Raw genomic sequence first — 6,000 nt, 5'->3', positions numbered from 1 at the left:
ATTAATTTATTCTTGATATGTTCCTAGGAATTTGGATAAAATGACGACACTATCGTTTCTGGCTGAGAGCAAATCCTTTCAAATTCAGTTCAAGCGTAAACACAAAGAAAAGTTTATACAAATTGTGATCTCTAGACGAATACGTCCTCATAATTTGGAGTTGAATTTGATTGGAAGCCGAATATCTTAAGAGTTAGAGGATAAGGCGTCGAAAATGTACGACACCTGAAAAGACAATGCAAAATGTAAATGACTTCGACAATGAAAAACCATACTTATAATATTATTGAAACAGATGAAAAACAGCCCGTCTAGCTCAGTCGGTAGAGCGCAAGGCTCTTAACCTTGTGGTCGTGGGTTCGAGCCCCACGGTGGGCGAAACTCTATATTTTCTACAACTTTTAACTCGCCAGCATATCAAGCTAATAGTTCTTAGGCCCGCAAATTGGCTGGGCTGGGCTTATGGCATAATATGTATTGGATATTAGTTGAATGGGCTAGGCTTAATATATAAATAAATACAATATTTGGTTGGATTTTGGTCCAGATGATTCGAGTCTCCTAATTAAAGGTCGTGAATTGCCATTTCTATTCCATTCCCAAATCCAAAAGTAAAGCACCTATTTATATATTTTTACAAATTTATAAACTAAATTATGTTATATAAATGATGAATTATATTATGTTATGTAGAGATATTAAGATATCATAACTCTATGTTTTAAGGTTTACACGAGTAAAATAATAATAAAAAATAAAATGCAAAGTTACTTTAACGAGCAATATATTGTTGAAACCAAAAAAGAGACAATTTTAACTTCTTTTTTTCTAGTGTAACTTTTCTTCTTCTTCTTCTTCTTCTTATAAGTCTGAGTTGCGAATAATCCGGCAGACAAAAGACAGAAAAGCTGCTTTTTTTACGGAGGAATAAATTAAAAAAGCAATAAAAGCTACTTTTCTTAAGTTTGAGTTGAGATTAATAATTTAATATGTGTTAGTCCCGATTTCATTGAAAACGTGCATGGCATGCCAAATGTGCCAAATCCAAATAATTTTTAAAGGCATGTCATGTCGTCAACAACTTATTCAAGAATATTCACTTTGTTTCTATGGCCAAATTTTTATTTAAATACGAGGGTTTTTAGTAATAAAAGAAATATAGATATAATAAAATAAGTTTTACAATATTTATTAAGTAGTTAATGTAGTCCAAAAAGTTCGTAAAAATAGTAATAAATATTGTACAACTTATATTATATCTCTCTCAATTAAGTCCTACAAATTAATATATTTAAATTTAAGAAAATACTTTAGCGATAAAGGGATTACACAAAAGTAAACTCACAAACTGATGTGATTTGATGTGATACTTTAGATTGTAAAATTATTTTTATTACAAAATAGATCTAACGAATTTCATAAAATCACATTAATTTATACGTTTATTTCGTGTAATTTCTTTGTGTTTATAAGAATTATCTTTATAAGTATATGTAGTACTACTCAATTGATCTTAGAACTTGAAAAAATTATGTTTCCATGAGAGAGAGAGAGAGAGAGAGAGAGAGAGAGAGAGAGAGAGAGAGAGAGAGAGAGAGAGAGAGAGTATTAATGCATGGATTAATAGGTCAATTATTGAGCACAAAGTTAATTTCCCTTGCACTCCACCAACACCTTTTTTGGGGGGTCGATGTCTGGACTTGCTTTTTTGTAAGATGCAAAATCCAACAAACTCACCTTATTTTACCAGAAACCTAATTTCCTACACCATGTGCGCAAGAGGCTTTCCTTCGTTTTATATAGTTATATATGCAAATAAATTCTTTCCATCCAATCACATGACAAAACAATATTAATTTCCTTTTCATTTTATTTTTTTGTTTCCCCTAACATTTGAATACTTATAGTCTTTTTTTTTCACAGATGAGATAAGATGAGATTAAAGTTAATAGTTGAATAAAATATTGTTACGATATATTTTTCAATTTTTTTTTTTAGATTTGAAAATATTGAATTATTTATTTTATTTTATATGAGAATTTTAAAAAGTTGTAATTATTAGATAAAATAAAATGAGATGAATTAAGATAATTTGTGAAAACAACAAACAAGTATCTACAGCCGTGATGGAGCCTCATTTTAAAAGTATTATTATAAACCCAAACATTACATTTTAGAAAGCTTCAATTATTCCAAATTCAATAAACACATGTTCCCAACATTCATTGCGATTGTTTTAGACCTCATTTGGTTACACAGATAAAATAAAAATTAAGAATTGAATAAAATATTATTAGAATATAATTTTTTAAATTATTTTTATTTTAAAATTTAAAAAATTTGAACTGTTTATTATATTTTGTATGAGAGTTTAAGAAAAATATAATATATATATATATGGGATGAGAAGGTTTGTATAACTAATGAGACCTTAGTATAAATTTGTGTTCATCTATATATGTGTGTATATGTGTATTGTTGGCATATGAAAATTAAGTATTGTCACGTGCGCAATCTAGCCAGAAAAGGAAAGGAAAGCAAGCAAGCAAGCATGCATGATTTGAATTATTATTATTACTAACTCTTTTTGTTAGTGGGAGACTAAAGGAACTCGAAGCTTTTCACAAAGCCCTCCTCATCTGGCCTCCTTCCCCCGACCTTCGACTTCAAGTTGCCTTTCGAGCCCTCGGTACCTTTTTTTGGTTCAATCAATTAAACCATATGGAAAAGGAGCTCTCCGATCCTTTTCCATATCAACATGGGAGATCAGCTTTAAACCAGAGAGGCAAGACATACACAGACATCAAACTGGTACATTGAACAAGGGATATATATATATATATATATATATGAACAGAAAAAATTAATTTTGTGTAAATTTATAAATTGGCGCGTCTTGATATAATACATTAGATTGTAAAGTTATTTTTATATCTAACGTATGGTATTAATTAGTCGTGTTAGTTTGAATTTATAGATTTACTTTTGTATTTTGTTTTTAATTGTAGCACTTTCTTATATATGTACTGACAATAATATTTTCAATTCGGGAAAGACGGCCATGCAGGATTAATTACCAAATTAACCAAAAGGGTATATGCATCAATTAAGCCATGAAAGAAATTGACACGTAAAAGATAACGGAGAAAACGAACGATTAAAAACAAAAACCAAGCATACAGAGTAGGGTTGAGATTCCAGGACCCCCACCAAAAAATTAGATTGCTGCATGGGCATGCATTATATATAATATTTGATGGGGCCTAATTGCTAATTACACAGAAATTTGTCAGGTAACCATTTTTTTTGGTACACTTCTTGAATTATATGTATTTCTGAATTTTATATTACGACAAATTAATTGCACATGAATATCTTCCATAAAAAATATACATTACTAATTAATTGGTGAAAATTGTATTCCTTATCCCATATCCACATCAGGACATCATGCAATTTTCTCTAATTAGCTAGCTTCTGCAATCAATAAAATAACAAATAATATATATATATATATATAGATAGATATGCATGTGCTTAGAAGGTGAGGACTGTTATGGTCATAAAAAAATTACATAAAAATAATTTCACAGACTGACGTGGTTTCATATGATTCGTTATATTTAATTTACAATAAAAGTAACTTTATAATCTGATAAACCACATGAAACCATGTCAGTTTGTAAAATTACTTTTGTATAATTCATTTGTGGCTAAAGTATTTTTCTTAAAAGATATAAATTTCAAATCTCAAGTAGCCTTATGTGAAAACTTTTATTAGTTTCAAATAAATGGTGGCTGCATGCGAGCAAATTAATTAACTTAGTTATTAAAATGTACATTGATTTCGTGGAATAATATTAATTGATGATAATTATCAAACTGTGATCGATTGAGCATAATTTACAGTAGATGCATCATGAATCACATCAAATTAGGAAAGTTAAATGTGAGTTCCAAAGGTAAAAATATCTGTACGTACATGAGATATTTTCACAAATGCAGTTTCCCTCAATTTCTAATTATTTTCACCTAATACTTCACCTAAACTTTTGGCTTTTGGTTTGTTAAATGCTACTTTTCATTATATATGTACTTATGTATGAAAAAGTTAAAAGGAGGAGGCCGCAACGCATATCAACTACAACAAAGACGTGTCTTTGCCCGCAAGAAATTAATAAACATTCGCGTTCTGTTTACCATATAATATTATTGGTTCACATCAACATATTGGACTTTACCGACATCTAAAATTTGTTGATCGAGAACTAAGCATAAGTGCTTCATGCTTTTCGATTCAACTCTCTCTCTCTCTCTCTCTCTCTCTCTCTCTCTCTCTCTCTCTCTCTCTCTCTCTCTCTCTCTCTCTCTCTCTCTCTCTCTCTATATATATATATATATCGATTTTGTCATTTATAAGTTTAATAATAAGGGATTTTTTATATTAGCATTATATTATTAGAGATTTTTTATAGGATTCTCAAAAATCCAATGAAAACTTAAAAGAAAATAACTAAAAGCAGTTTTGAAAGAGTCTGTATATGTGGATCGATTTGGTTTAACATAAAACAAGTTCAAAGAAAACATTTTTTTTAATGTACTCAATTTTGGTAGCAGGGTATATATTGAGTAAAATTTATAGATTTAACATAGGGATTATAAGATATTGAAAAAAAAAAGACATGTTTAACAATAGGAGCACTATCAAGAATAGTAAACCTGTTAGCAATATCAAGGGGGAGGCCGGATCGAGTAGGACGCTCATGTTTAACAATTCTGATATCAAGTGTATATATATATACATATATATATATATATATATATATATATTTAGATGAACAATATGGTGGAGAACAACTGTAAAGATATGTCGTATATATAACACGAATCAATAAGCTAGGGATATATGTCTGCTTAGCAAGCTTGTTTAATCGATCTTTAATTTACCTTGATCTGTAGCTCATTTATCGTATTTTGTACGTATATAGCAGAATTATGATCTGGTCAAACTAGCAACTGGCTAGTACGTAATTAATTAAGTAAACGACATGACGTGCATGTATAGTAATTGGATTGGCATTCAGAAAAAATAATTTAGAAATTCATTAACAAAAGGCATACGTACGTATAAATTAAGCACCGTTATACGTACGAGAAAATATATTTTGAACATCTTGATTTTCACATAGTTTGGAGAAGTATTGCATATTATTGTAAGGAAAATCTGTTCTCAAGGGAAAATTGAAAATATTACATTTTTTATTTATAATAAGGTATCAGCCCCTTATGTCAATTCCAAAATATCTTGTTAGGTCATTTCGGACCGGTCAAGCGGATCGTTAATGCTATAGAGAATGAGTTTCGAGAAAATTATTAAGAGTTATTGCATAATATACACAGAATCATGTGTAAAAAATAAAAATTTTATATACAGTCACTTTTATATAATTTTTGTATATTTTATTAATATAATTAACTGTATCACGGTTTTTTTAATATAAAATAATTAATTTGACTAATTACATCAGTGAAGGACAGAGTACACAAAAATAACTATATATAATATAACTTAAAGAAAAAAATAGATGTACAATATTTAATTGAAATTAATGTGTTTAGATCCTGAATAAAACAGTACAAAATAACAAATAAATAAAATATATATCTTCACATCAGCTCTTAAATTGTTGATAATTTGTCAAGCAACAGAGATTCAGCACTAGCAATCCAAGGATGCATGCATACCGCGTAACCAGTTAATTAATCTTTGAAAACTAATTTTTGGATTCACGATCGTGATCTTCGATGATGCTTAGAACGTCCCTGATGGCTGGTCGGCCTTGCTAGAGTTTTGTTAAAAGGGCCACTAAGCAATAAATAAGATTAATTTGGATTTTGAGGATCTCGTTCAAGCGTTAATAAAATATCAGTACTGCCTTTTAAATGAACGCCGGCCAACTTAAAGTGAAGAATGCATGCCTTAAGCTTCCAACCAATTTT

General features: G+C 29.4%; 1 non-coding gene across 1 annotated transcript; it reads left to right on the top strand.

Moving 5' to 3' along the window:
• The first annotated feature begins 305 nt into the window (after positions 1-305).
• Positions 306-378, top strand: TRNAK-CUU. Its single transcript has one exon. It is a non-coding gene; the product is annotated as a tRNA-Lys (tRNA).
• Positions 379-6,000: the final 5,622 nt, after the last annotated feature.

Source organism: Carya illinoinensis, chromosome 2 (assembly GCF_018687715.1).
Source record: "Carya illinoinensis cultivar Pawnee chromosome 2, C.illinoinensisPawnee_v1, whole genome shotgun sequence".
NCBI lineage: Eukaryota > Viridiplantae > Streptophyta > Magnoliopsida > Fagales > Juglandaceae > Carya > Carya illinoinensis.
The sequence above is the reverse complement of the archived record's forward strand: the minus strand, read 5'-3'. Positions and strand labels throughout refer to the sequence as shown.